General features: G+C 41.6%; 1 long non-coding RNA gene across 1 annotated transcript; it reads left to right on the top strand.

The window, feature by feature from the left end:
* The first annotated feature begins 140 nt into the window (after positions 1 to 140).
* Positions 141 to 11,808, top strand: LOC124872979. Its single transcript, XR_007039408.1, has 5 exons — positions 141 to 579; positions 672 to 741; positions 1,083 to 1,249; positions 1,405 to 1,522; positions 9,730 to 11,808. It is a non-coding gene; the product is annotated as an uncharacterized LOC124872979 (long non-coding RNA).
* The last annotated feature ends 2,778 nt before the right edge of the window (positions 11,809 to 14,586 follow it).

Genomic DNA, 14,586 nt, shown 5'->3' with positions numbered 1-14,586 from the left:
GGAGGAGCGAGTCAGGAAACGTTTTCCTGCACCAGTATTACGTAGTGACCTGGCCACTATCCAAGAAGAATGGCTTAAAATCTCTCTGACCACTGTGCAGGACTTCCATATGTCATTCCCAAGACGCTGTATTGGCCGCAAAAGGAGGCCCTACACCATACTAATAAACGATTGTGGTCTAAAACCAGGTATTTCAGTTTCATTGTCCAACCCCTGTATTTCACTGTGATCAAGATGTGAGACTTTGAAAGCCTTTTACTCTCACTTGAAAACACACATTAAAGAGGGGAAACAGTTACTTGTCCTTATAGACACTGTAGCAAAAGCTTTACAATCTTATTGACATTCACATCACACATGAGTCGGAAACATAAAAATGGTACTGAGGAAAATCTGTTTGAGTCCATTGTGAATCCTGGTGTTTCCTATGAGAGTGAACAATATCAGTCTGATATGCAGATTGATCCTTCTGTCAAGGATGTCATCTCTGAAGGTGAAGATAATGAGGTGGCACTTCGTGTTCAGCTGGTCATGGCACACTTTGGAGAGGACCTAAGCGGGCTGATCCTTTTTGCAGATGTAGGTTTTCTTTTTTCTTTCACTGTTTACTGTTTACCTGTTTATAACTTTTCATCTTAAAAATGTTGCATGTATGTATTTATTCCCTACAGGTGTATGCCACAGCAGCTGACATTGAGGCAACTCTTAGCCTTCCTGCAAGTCCTCGGCTGATACTTAATGGTATACATTTCATTTAGATCCTTTGATAGACACATTATATAGCATATTGGTCTTTCATCTTGAGTTAACAGATGTTTAGATAAGGTGAGATACATTCTCATGTTTCTATGACTTGAAGTTCCAGGTGGAACAGGGCAAGTCACAGTTGGAGATTGGAGGATTATTTCATTGGCCTAAGGCTTTATTATAATTCCTTTTTGATGTCACTTTATTGTCATTCAGGTCCACTCCATTTGTGCAATGAAGAAGACAAAAAAAACAATTGATTAAATTTAATTGAATGTAAACAAAAGAGCATGTCGTTGTAACCTCACTCTGATGTTACACTATTTTGATTTCAGGTGCTTCATTGGCATAAATCCAGAGAGAGGGACAAAGGCCAAAAGAGGCAAGATTGTCTCCAAGAAGAAAGGTGTGATCATTCAGAAGACGTCTTCTGCAGTCAACACACACGTGTCCATGCTACTGAAGAACCTCCTTGACTTTGAATGGGACTTCATATAGATCAGTGAGTTCTCCTTAAATTGCTCTCTGTCAATGTGTTGTTTTGACAGTCTGGCATTGTCACATTAAACAAGAGAACTGCTATTATTAGCTTTATTAGTTTGAAGAGTATGTTGTTCATTCCTGATTGTATAATATTTGTTTGTTATTGTTTGACAGTGGCAACACTATAATAATGCTAGAGAGGAACTAACAAACTGATGTTCGTCCCTCCTGGATCCACAAGACTTGAATCAGGGCCGTTCACATCCACCCAGACTCCCACAGGAACTAAGAAGTAAAAACACAAACCTACCTCACAGGACTATTTTAAGACGTAAAAACATAAAACTTCAGTACCTCACAAGGCTATTTTAGGAGTAAACTGCAAGTTGCAAGCTTACACTGGCACATGTTCCTATAACAGTTTCTTCCCTAAATGTTGTTTTTGATTCATATTATAGACGCATAGTCAAAATGTTCTAACTGTACTGTAATAGTTTCAAAATGGCATGAATGCACTTTTTCAAAATGTTGTTTGTTTTCCAAATGTTCTCAATTCTGAATAATCTGCATTTTCACAAACAGCAGAAAAAACATAATATATATAAATCTTGTTGAGTTTTGAGTAATTCACTGGACTATTTTAAAATATGCTTGCTTGTTGAATGTTCTTGTGTAATTCAGTTCAGTTCATGGTGATATTTCCTTTTGAAATAAATCTTTGTGATTCTCTAATATTTTTATTGCTTATTTTGCACATTATTCACCATAATGCAATTGCCTATAGCCCCGAGAATAATGAAGACCTAATATTGATTGTATTCATGACTGATATTTTAGGAAACTGCTAAATTCAGCTATTGTATTATCTACTGTGCCTGTCTACAGTAAAATGTGAAAAGTTAAAGTAAGAACGTAAACATAATATTATTGTAATTCCAAAATAATCTATAATATATATATCTATAAATATATTTTTCTGTAATATATAAAAAATATTTTACAGATGAATACAGTAAAAATTACAGTATATTACAGGCGTCTCTGCTGCCAGCTCTTTACTGTTATTTTACAGGAAAATTATTTACAGTAGGCTTCTCAGATATTGCGCAAACTACTCTGCTCAGCTTCTTAGTTATTGCTCAATACTTAGTCATGGTCATCGTGACTTTCTGGTTCTTGCTTTTTTGGCCTTGGAGATGCCGGTAATAGCCACACAGCTGGATGTAGACTCATCCTTCCTTCTTTGCGCTGGTCTTCAAAAGATTCGCTGTCAGCATGCAGCTGGCTCTTGTCACTCTTTGTCATCCTACAGTTCTCTCCCTAATCTGCTCAGTTTTAAACTTTACAGAGTATTACACATTCCATTCTCAGCTTTCTGCATTTACTTTAAAACACAGTTAGAAAACCATCACTTCATTCTTTTTATTCATGCTTCACAAATGATTAACGTTATATCTCATTCATATATAGCTGATTGAGAATGTCAAACCTTAATGTTTTTTACTTTTAATTCTCAGTTCTTAACCACATTTCAATCATACATCTTTTAACTTGATAATCAAAGATTTCTAATTTCATTTAATACATGTGAAAGAATGTAAAATAATCATACATCATTTCTTTGGATACACTTGTTTATATTTTCGCAAAAGATAAGACAGATAATATGTGGCTCCACACAGGCCTCTCCAGTCTCTTAGTTCAATAATATGAGAACATGGAAAGATCTCACCTTGTTTTGACACCCCCTTCTTGAGATCAGACTGTATCCATGCCTAAAGTACCAAAAGTCAGAGAAAATCAAGGTCTGTTTCATAAACACACAAGGAGAGGACCTCATCTTCCAAGAATTCTGAGTAATATGGTGATCGGCGGACGTGCAGCGGGGACCAGACGTCGAGAATCTCAAACTCGTCGACGAAGTCAGGATGTATCAAAAGGGGAGATGACACAAGCTCCCTCTGGAGGACAGGTGGTGAGGGAGACCCATCAGTGTATAGAACCAACTCTGGCGGCCTTTCTTTCACAGACGGCTCTAAGGGAGTTTTCTTGTTGGCTGGTTGTGCTGGGCCAATCTCAAGGTCGGGGTCCAGCAGGATGTCTTCCCATCTTCCCCACCTTGTACTGGTTGCTTTTGTGCTTTCCACCGTTCCTTTTCTGAGATACTTGTGGACTTGGCTCTGAGTGATGACTTTAATCTGCTGTCCTTGTGCTAGGTCTTTTAAGGTGCTCCAGTATCTAGCAAGCACTGCTAACTCTTTTTCTTCTTGGGGGAATTTCTTCTCTACAGATGACAAAGTGTAACTCCACAACGTTACTAACCCCCCATTTTCATTGCTCACTTTCAGCATGGAGTCCTCATCTTCACAGCTGATCTCGGCCACCAACCTTTCAGTCAAGCTCCTCGGCTCCAACTTCATGGCTTCTTGGATTGCTCTTTTGAGCTTATCCAGGTCGTTCTGGTTTGATGCAGTCCATGTCCAGATTTTCTTTGTCATTTTTTCTTCTCCTCACTTCTTTAGGCAGGCGTATAATGGCTTAGCATATCTTTGATAATTAGGAACATGATTTCTCACATAGTTACAGAGTCCCAAAATCTTTTGTAGATCATTTTCAGATTCAGGTGGATTGATTTGTGCCAGCTTTTCTCAATACCCTTCTGAGAGTCCCAAATCTGTTGTCACTTGGAATCCTAGGTAGTTCACCTGAAACTGTCCAAACTGGCATTTCTTGAGATTCAGCTTCAGTCCTGCTGCTGTGATTCTTTCCACCACTGTTTGCAGTTTCTCTAGGTGCTCTTCTTCTGTGTCGTCTGCAATGAACACATCATCTATGTGCACTGTTGCTCCTAGGTCACCCAAAACTTCCATTACAGCTGACTGGAACACATTAGGGGAGTTCTTGTACCCCTCAGGTAAACTTTGCCACACATAGCTCTTGCCTTTGTGTGTAAATGTGAGTCTGAGGGAAAAAAATCCATTTGCTAAGTCAATGCAGGATTTATATTTCTTGACTCTTAATGTCTTCAGTGCTCCTTGGGGATTGATTAGGCTGGCTCGGTTTGCTATGGTCCTTCGATTGAGGGCCTTGAAGTTGATTACTGGCCTCCAACCTCCTGCTGACTCTGGTTTCTTTACCGCTTGAATGGGACTGTTAGTGATAGGATTTAGTTCTTCTTTGATGATTCCTAGAGCGCTTAATTATTTTACTATTTTATCCATTTCTTCAACGGCACCCAGGTTCAGGGGGTACTGTCGAACAGGTGGATGGACTTCCCCTTCTATGAGGTGCACATACTTCGGTCCCAGGTCCCCACAGTCAATCTTGAAGCGGGCCACGTTAGCTGAGGTGATGATCTTCCGTAACTTCTCTTTCCCAGTCAGGGAGAAGTCGCTTTCCTTCAGCTTCTGTTCAGTTACGTCTGGCACATGTACTGCTTAGTACCACTCTTGAGCCCCCGTCCCACTCTGAGTCGATCCTACTTTTACTAACCTTGACCGTATTTGGCTCAGCCTTTGAGATAGAGAGCGGCGCTTTCCCCATGGTTTGTTGAGTTCTTTCAAGTCTGTGACGGTGATGAGGTTGTATGGACCCTTCACCCAAATGATTCCTTGCCAAGTTCCATACGGCATCTCTTCTACGGTCCCGTTGGCAAATTGGACCGTAAGGTATCCTGTCGTCTTTAGGCCTCTGCAAGTTATGGATACCTCAGCCCCGGTGTCCACTAGATAGGGTTCTCCTTCCACCTTCGTGTAGATTTCGTCTCCCCTCCAGTAGGCATTTTCCGGGGTGATTCGCAGCCCTTTCATCATTAATTGGCTGGCCACCCGGTCCCTGATCTGCGGGACTTGAAGAGGGCCTTCTTTTCTTCAGAGGACAGTTTGTCGTACTCTTCTCTAGGGAGAAAGGTGCTTTTCTTTTGTGGGCCTTGCGATGCTGGTGGTCTGTAAAATCTTCTTTGCGGTTCTTCTCTTCTCTGAAGCGGCAGTCTGTTAGGGGGGTTGGCTGGAGCTTTCACACTGGCCTTAGTTGGTGGTTTGGCCCCTTGTCCTGTCTCTTTCTTTCTTCTTTCTTCATAAAACTGCTGGTCCAGATCATAAGAAATCACTGCTTGGTCCATCTGTGGAACTGTCGTACACTGCATCGGCATTTTGGCAAAAGCGATCTCTCCTCTCCTCCCTTTGGTTATTTCTCGGAGGGCCTTCATATGTCTAGCTGGTGAGATTGCTTGCTTAAGCAAATGCCACACCGGTGCAAGGCGCTGACCTCCATCCATGCACAGTCTAGCTCTTCTGATCTGAGACTCTTCATCATCCATGTCTTCCAACACAAACCTCTCATAATGACTTTGAGCTGTTCCTTGTTTGTCTAAGGGATGTGCTGTTACATGGCTCAGCCACAATTTTTTACCTAAATCACTTTCAGTAGCATTGGTGATCATCGGCCACACATCTTTGATGTAATCTTCACTACTTTCTTCTGATCTTTTCTCTCTAACTAAGGTCTTGATCTTTTTGTACTCACGAAAAACATCAGCTTCAGGGCTGGATGCCATGGTTTGTTCAGACATTTTCCCTATGGGCTTGCTTGTGGAACATCACATCATGCACAACTCCAACATAAGCAGATCTTAACTTGCTGGTCAGGGGCTGATAATTTGCTAGGGTGTGGTAGGATGGCATCATTAGGATGTTGGCCCATTCCCCAACTGTTGCTTTTACCCTGAGTTCGACTTTGTCTTCCAGGCGGTCAGCCCATACAGCTGGGATGTGATAGTCTCTCTGTCCATCTTCTGGTATGTACGCTCGACGCCCATCATTCGCTTGAACCGGCCCCCATGTTTTCTGAGACCCGGTAGATGTCAAACACTTCCACTGCATTCTTTTCTCCTTCTCTCTGTCCTACTTTGAGTGGCTTGTGAGGGGTTGCCGGCTGCACTGGGATTGAAAACAGGCTTTCACTGTCATCACTCTCTGCCCCAGAGGTCTCATGTTCTGATGGTTCTTCTTCTTCCGAGCCACTGACTTCACTATCTTCTCTTTCTGGGTTCAAGGGCTCCATTTTAAATGGACTCAGGAGCTCCTCTTGGGCTGGACTTTGTTTTGTCTTCTTTGCTTTTGAATCTTTTGTTGGAACCAGCTCTGTTTTATCTAGATCTTCCAGGCTGCAATTAGCTAGGCTACGTTCCACAGACTACACGGAGGTTGAAGGGGCAGCTGCCTCTTTCTTTGCTGACTTTGGTCTTTTCTCCAGGCGGGACACTTGGTTGGTCTCACTCTTGTGCAGGTAGTGTTTTTCATCAGGGTGTGGTTTGATTTCGTTCCCTTGTTGGATTCTTGGTATCTCTAAGTGAGGGGGATCTTTTGGCTTCTTCTCATCCATCCTTTCTACTAACGCCAGCTCTCTCTTCCTCCAACTCTCATGCTGGCTAAGGGAAGTGACGATGACTATTTTGGTCAGTGAGGCATCTGTCAGCAGATTCTTGACTACATGGTGTGCTGTTGCAACGGCTACTTTTTCTGCCGACTCCCATGGCAGGTCATGTGATCTCAGTCCGTCTAGTCTGTCTGACTTCTGACTAACCTTTCTTGGCTCTTTTCCTTTGAAATCCGTCTTTCCTGTCATTCTGAGTTGGTTACTGGCACTGTTTTCTTTGGCTTCTTGTTCAAATTGGAAGGTAAGGTCTCTTACTTTACTTTGTGTGGGGTCATGCTCCCTGTGGCTTGGGGTGTTGGCCATACATTGGAGGTTTCCCTTATGGCACTCGAGGGCTGCTGATAAGAGGGCTCCCTGAAGAACATTTTCTTTACTGATGAAGCCCATGTTGAATATCTGTCCCCACCTAACAGCAACTCGGTAGGTAAGTGGTGTAGCTCTAAATGTGTTGATGTCGGTTGTTCTGTTGACGGGAGTGGTCCCTCAGCTCCCCGCTCCGTCCATTCCTGCACTTCAATCTCTTCGTCCATCACTATGTCTTTGTCGTCTCGAGTTGTCCGTCTCCAAAGCCTCTCGAGGATCCTTCGAGTAGGGATGGATTAAGACTATTTGGCTACTAGCTTTACTGTCTGGGTCTGGTCAGTCTACCCTCAATAAAGCCCTATCCTCACCTGCATGCTATGCAGTTACTGCGAGGGTTGTGATCAACGGACGTATCAGTCACAGACAACCTTACTCCCTTTTAGACTGTCGGTCCGGGGTGCTCAGGCAGAGACGTCCTTCTGCTGAGCATCCTTCTTCTGGGGCCCCTTTATCTCTGTCAGGGTCCCTGTTCGGGCACCACCTTTTGTTGTCCGATGAGCTAACCCATCTTAGTTCCAGAATATGAGAACATGCTTGTTTCACTCTCTACTGCTTCAACTGTGCGCAGTTACTAAATGTTGCATGGATTACATGGAAAGATCTCACCTTATTTTGACAGTATGTGTGTGTGTGTGTGTGTGTGTGTGTGTGTGTGTGTGTGTGTGTGTGTGTGTGTGTGTGTGTGTGTGCGTGTGTGTGTGTGTGCGTGTTTGTGTTGTAGAAGACAGATGGATATTTGTGTCCTGTGGAAGAAAATGATTAGGGAGACAGAACCACTCTTGTTTGCCCCATCTAACCTCTAATCAACAGCAGGAAATTAGAGCTCCACAGTGCAGACAGTTAGCATAGGAAAAAAATATGCCATTAATGTGGGCTGCACGGTGGCACAGTTGGTAGCACTGTTGCCTTGCAGCAAGAAGGTCCTACATTCAACTCCAGCCAAGGGTTATTCTGCATGGAGTTTGCATGTTCTCCCCATGCTAGCGTGGTTTCTCTCTGGGTACTCTGGCTTTCTCCCACAGTCCAAAAACATGACTGTTAGCTCAACTGGTCTTTCTACATTGCCCTTAGGTGCGAATGAGTGTGTGTCTGTGTTGCCCTGCAATGGACAACTGGGTGTCAATTGGGTGTACACATGAAAATCGGCTTTAGACTGGACAAAGATGGTTAACCTGCGATGGACTGGCAACCTGTCAAGCGTGTACCCCGCCTTCCACCCATAGACTACTGGAGATGGGCACCAGCTTCCCCGCGACCCACTATGGAAGAAGCGGTATAGAAAATGACTGACTGACCATTCAATGTTTGAGTTTTATTAGATAGAGGCAATCAGCCTTTGAATTTTGTTAGTAAGCTAACAAACTGTTAGCTTGACTCCCCTGTAAACCTGATTGTCCAAACTTTTTACCACTGCATTTAAGATACTAATGGCTTAATTTATTGTGGAAGTGTGGGCGTGGATCTGGGAACAAAGTAATAATAAACTAAAATCTTTTTAGGTGTATACTGGTAAAAAAGTGGGGTTCGTTTTTGAGTTTAGTTACAAAGCTAACTGCTGTTAACAAGAGAAGATGATGAATTTTTTTCTCTAGATTTTAGGTATCCGATTACCGAAAACAAAGGTTGTACAGGGGCATTTGTACTAAAAGAAGGTGTCAGAAGTGCAAATAAATAGTTTAGCACCATAATGCCAATACATACTGCAAGAACAAAACAACATCATTCTGTTCTTGCAGCCTTAGTTTGGGAGTTCTTGCAGCTTGTCCTGGAAACATTATTCTAATGTGGGCTCTGACAACAATTGAGTAATTGGTCAGAAATTTGTAATGGATGAGGCTGCCACTTTGAAGTATCTTGCTGTGTGAGAAACCAATGAGGACTTCCCAGGAGTTCTGCACTTGGGTTATTGTGAAGTATGACAATTCTGGACTGGAAATAACTTTGTTATGCCACCTCGAATAAAGTTGCAGAGCATGTACAGGCCTTTATTCTTTCATCGTGTGATACATTGCGTTAATACTGTTTTCCAATTCCATTGTGGTGTTTTTGAATGCTATAAAGGTCTCTTGTGGAGCATATATGGGTAAAAATGGATCTTAAATGGGATTATACTGTCATACAAGACCCTTCCTCTTTCACTGAATGAGGGATGACCTGAAGAACTGGACTCATATTATCTGCATCAGAGACGAGTCAGCAACTTCTGTTGCTGACTCGTCATAATGTTTCAAAACGGCTCCACATCACCCCACTTCATCAAAACCAAACTATCATTGTTCAATTCATGTGTCAAATTATGTGCATCATATGCTGCAGCCTTCATAGACAGATGTTGAACCAGCTGAACCATTTTCAACTCTGATTAGAATCAAAATGGGTTTCAGAGGCCTTTAAAGCCAGCACACCGATGCACTAAGACTGTTTAATGAAACATAGTGGCTCTGCCAGGCTTTACGTTTACCACTAACCATCCATGCACACTTGAAATTTACTTTTCATTTCATATCATATATTCTTTTTCCACCAATAGGCCTGTTCCAGGATATTTTAAAATTAATTATGGCATTTTTTAGTTTGCAATTTAAATGCAAACTAAATAATCTTTTTTTTTGTTCATTGAACAGTAGACAAATTTAAGTTTTCTAAATGTATTGCCACTTAATACATAAAAATAAAAGCCCCTTTTCTCTCTGTTAACAGCGGCTACTTGGCTGTATTTTCTGGTCCAGGTGTGAAGTCTCAGTCTTCGCCATGCCACATCTCTCAGAGGAGCGGCAGCAGTGGCGCCGGGGCATCGACCTTTAGACACAACTACTGTATCACTCAACAATCTTCCTTCAAACGATCCCCTGCCACCCCACCCCTCCGTCTTCCTCCTCCTGCCCTTCTTTAGTCATCCTCCTTCTTCCTCCGATTATTAAGATGAGGATTTATTTGTGTCGCCTATGCTTTCACCAACGTTACTTACCCTCAGACAGCTGTTGTTGTTGCCGGTTACTGGGATTTGGGCTATCTGAAATCAGATGGACATGATTATTTTTTTAATGGCTCCACCCAGACTCTATCCTCTGTTGATTGGTTATAAATTGTCCGTTGCTGTGACAAAAGGTTTTGCAGGATGCTTTGGCAGAACCGGACAAAAGCAAAGTAAAACAAATCACAGCAGGCTTCCTATCTGTTGTCTGGTGGGACAGAGGTCTGCCTTTAGTTCTGTTCATTGGTGGGGAATGGGAATAGACAACACAAGGGCCTTGATGATTAATCCATCTATAAACTTTTTTTTCTCCACAGTCTGCTCATTAGAGCTGCTGTGCATAAATGCATTAAGGTTTTAGTGATGCTGAAAGGTTGCTTGTGCAAATAGAAGAACATCTTTGGTGTTTAAGAGTGACAGGTTCCATTTGGACAGAGCTGGAGGCGTTTTGCAGAGCATCCATCTTACCCAGCATACCACATACTGCTCCCACAGCATTCTGCTCATGTTTTCTCTCCTAATTACCCACCTGTGTGTCATATTAATTGCTGTTGATGTTTTCCTCTCATGTGTGGCCTCATGTTGTAAGCCACACACCATGCACACAGAGATGACCCTTACATTTATGTTTTGCTGGTTGTTTTTTTTTTTGTATTTCCCTCTTTTCAGTTAAAGGCCAGCCTTCAGTGATAATTCAGTTACTGTGTTGAGGGGAAGGACTTTGCACAAGGACAGAAATGAGCAGCAGCAATGTGTGTTGCAGGGCTTTGATCTTTAATTGTGACGGAGTGCTTGATTGTCTTTTTAAGTGATGCTTGTCTCACTTGGGGAGTGTGAGGTGTGTATTCTTGTTGTTTAGGTGTTTGTAGGGGTCCGACAGTTGTTTGATGTGTGTGTTAAGCTGTCAGACCACATGTCCTGTTCAGAGACAGCTGGCTCTTCTGAGTGCTTTACTTGTGATCTGAAGAAATCTGCCTTGAATTTATCCTAAAATACATGATGTGAAACAGCTTATGTAAACACCTGAGCCAACATTGACAGCTCTGATGTTAATCAGCCCCCTGGGCAAACAATAAGCAATCCAGACCAGTTAGAATACTAATCATATCAAGGCTAATACTCACTTTTAATTATCAGCTCCTGTTAAAGCTAACACCTCCAACAGGTCCTAAATGTTCTGCCATTTGGGCTTCATTAGCCTATTCAGTACTTTTCCTTTAGCTGATAAGGTAAATGACACCAAGTTGTTAAAAATAAAGCCCCCCAGGCTCAGGGAGTTTCATGTGTTTTTACCTCTATTTTAAATGAGACCCTACCTTATGAGGAATTGTGGGCAATATAGGAAACAAATATTTCTGAGACAACTTTGCAGCAAAGGACAAGGAACCTGGTCAGAGTCACTGGGAAGATGGATGGAGGAAAAAAGGGCAAACATGGAACAAAACTTGAGACAGTGCAACAACTGAATAAATAGTTTAGATCAAAGCATACCCATATGTTAGAAAAGCCCAGTCAATGCCTAGACCTGAATTAATCTGACAATTGGTGGCAATAATTTAAAATTCCTGTTCACAAGGGCTCTCCATCCAATCTGACTAAGCTTGAGCTATTTTGCAAACAAGAATGTGTGTAAATGTCAGTCTCTAGATGTGCAAAGTTGGTAGAAACATCCTTTCAGAAGCCTTGCAATTGTAACTGCAGAAGAAAAGGTGGTTCTAAAAAGTTTTGACTCAGGATAGCTGTATACAAATGCTTGATATTCTTTCCAGATTGATATTTGTAAAAAATAAAAATAAAAAACTATGTATGATTTTGCTGTCACTCTACAATGATGTGCAGCTGTGTTGGTTTATCTTGTAAAATTCTAATTAAATACAGTGAAGATTTGGTTATGAAGTGACAAAGTGTAAAACCTTTTGCAAAGCATTGCATGCTAAAAGCAAGCCTCCTTACAGATTCTCCTCTAAATAAAGTTCAAACATTTATTTAGTCTTCTTTTTGACTCATTCAACTCTAAAGTCAGAATGGTTCCAAAAAGCAGGGCCACACAGGTAAATATATTTGGACTGCACACTGGGGGGCCTGCCAACAGCTGCAGAGCAGAAAATGTATGCCACATAGTCCCCTGTGCACAAGTGGAAGTGGAAACCATAAATTGAAATTCACGGCTCAGCTAGGGAGCGTGCCATTGTGTTTGTGTTTTGCTGTAAACATTCAGTCGTAAGAATAAGCGTAGTGTTCACTGTGGGGTCACACCGCTCAGTGAAATCAGGAGAAAATAGTTCCTGCTTTAAAACATGTTGGTGTTCAGATCTGATTATATTTAGAGGAGTTAGACATTTCTTCTTGCAATTGTCCATAAACTTGGCAGCTGAATCAAGTAGTTCTGCAATGGAGAAGAAAATCCATATTTTGGCATTTTCTGTCGTTAATCTTCATTATCAGAATTGACCTTATCTCTGTTACTGAACATCATGTCTGTGTTCAGCACAAGGTCACCAGATGCTGTTGTAGTCTTCTCACTCTTCCGACCCCTCCACACGGCAGCAGCAGCTTCCCTTCACAACCCGCTAACCTTCTGCCCTGCTGACTGTTTGTGGCTCAGTTGACCGGGGGAGTCTGTTGATAGAAACCTTCCTGATTTCAAAATGTTGCTGCCGTCTTACCCAAGTGAAAAATATTTACCGTGAATGAAAGCAAGGAAAGGAGGAGGAAAAGCAGGTTTTGCAAAAAGGTAAAAATAGCTGACACTCTCCATCTCCGCCAGTAGATATCTAACTTTTACATCATGGCGGGGCCCCTCTTCGTCTCCTAAGAGGCGCCCCACCGGGACGAGTTTAAACTGGAGAGGCTCAGTTATCAGATGAAGAAGCAGACTAGGAACACAAATCATGTCAGATACACTTTGTATGCATTCAGAGTAGGTGCCATCAGTGTTTGTGTTAGCTCACTGTCTGACACAAGATAATTGATAAGTTAGGAGGTGTGTTTGTTTAATGATGAGTGCCGCTTTGTGTGATTAGAGAACAAATACTGACAAAAGTTTAGAGAGGAAGAAAAAAGCTAGCAACAAAATGATATGACTTGCAAGTTTAAAACAAGGCCTGATATGGAGGTAGAGTACTCTGAAAAAATGTTTCAGACCCCTTATGGATTTCTTATGTTTTTGCTTTTTTGTCACGTTTCAATATTTTAGATTATCAAACAAATTTTAGTATTGGACAAATATAACCCCAAAAAGCAGTTTTATTTAAATATGGAAACAGGCTATCCAAACTTTATGGAGCCCGCGAGGGGACATGGGGGATTTTTTTTCTTTTGCATCCCCACGCAATACTTTTTGTGTTCCCTTCGCAAACGTTGTTAATCACCTTGAGAAACTGTGCATTTTGGAAGAGCAGCACACATGACAAACTGCTCACAAAACAAACAGCATTGATATAGCTTTGCTATGGTTTATTTGTCATATGCAGGTTAACACACAGTCAACAATGAAATGAAATGCTTGGGATAAAAGATCCGTTCAACTCACTATAAAAAAAAAAGGACTAATGGCATGCAGTAAAAAACGTATACATCGTGCGGCAGCAATAAGCTAATAAAGTGTCATAAATGTGGTTTAGTGCAGTATTATTGTGCAGAGTTCAGTAGTCTGACAACTTGTGGATAATAACTGTCTTTAAGTCTGACTGAGTATCCTTTTAATTAAGGCTGATTTTAAATTAAAACTCAATAAATCTCAAAAACGGGTGCAATGTTTGTTCCGTTTTTGCAGTTGTCTGGTTTGGAAACTATCCCACAAAGTATTGCGAGATAACGCATACTATTGCGTGAGAATGCAAAAAGTATTGTGAGCGAACGCAAAAGTAAAAAATCCCCCCCATGTCCCCTAATTGGCTGTATCTGAAAATATTTGTGTCCCCTCTGTTTAAGTATGAATGAACTGTGAGTAACCATGTTTTTTGGTTCCTGTCAGAGCTGAAGAATGAAGAAATCTCTTGAAAAGAACCTGACCATACGAAGAGGGAAAAATAAATCTTAAAAAGCACCACTTCGTACCCCAATCTAAAGTACAGATGAGAAACAAAATAATTGAAAGGCTTACAAAACCATTCTAAGGCTTTTGGAGTCCAGCAGACCACAGTGAGAGCCATTATCCACAAATGGAGAAGACCTGGAAGAGAGGTGAACTTTCCCATGAGTGGCCAGCCTAACACAATTATGCTGTGTTCCATTTGTACTCGGAAGTCAGGATTTCCATCCTCTAAATTTTAACTAAGTCGGGATTACAAGTCGGAAAGTCGGGGCGACGCAACCATACCCGACTTGATTATTTATGTGACATTTAGTCCGTTGTACACATACTACGTTTCAGTGTTTAAAAGACTAGATGTTTCAGCGTTGTTTAAGCGCACAAAATACTATGTAGAACAACGTTATTGTCATTGTTATTGTTGTAAAACTGCTGTTACAACTGCTAGCAATACAGACAAAAACAAGCAGGAAACTGGAACGCTACAAATTGGAGATGACATCACAGTTTGGACTTCCGAGGTTAATGGAACGCAACATTACTCCAAGAG

This window comes from Girardinichthys multiradiatus, chromosome 8, assembly GCF_021462225.1.
Source record: "Girardinichthys multiradiatus isolate DD_20200921_A chromosome 8, DD_fGirMul_XY1, whole genome shotgun sequence".
NCBI lineage: Eukaryota > Metazoa > Chordata > Actinopteri > Cyprinodontiformes > Goodeidae > Girardinichthys > Girardinichthys multiradiatus.
Note: the sequence above shows the minus strand (reverse complement) of the source record. Positions and strands in the feature narration are given on the sequence as shown.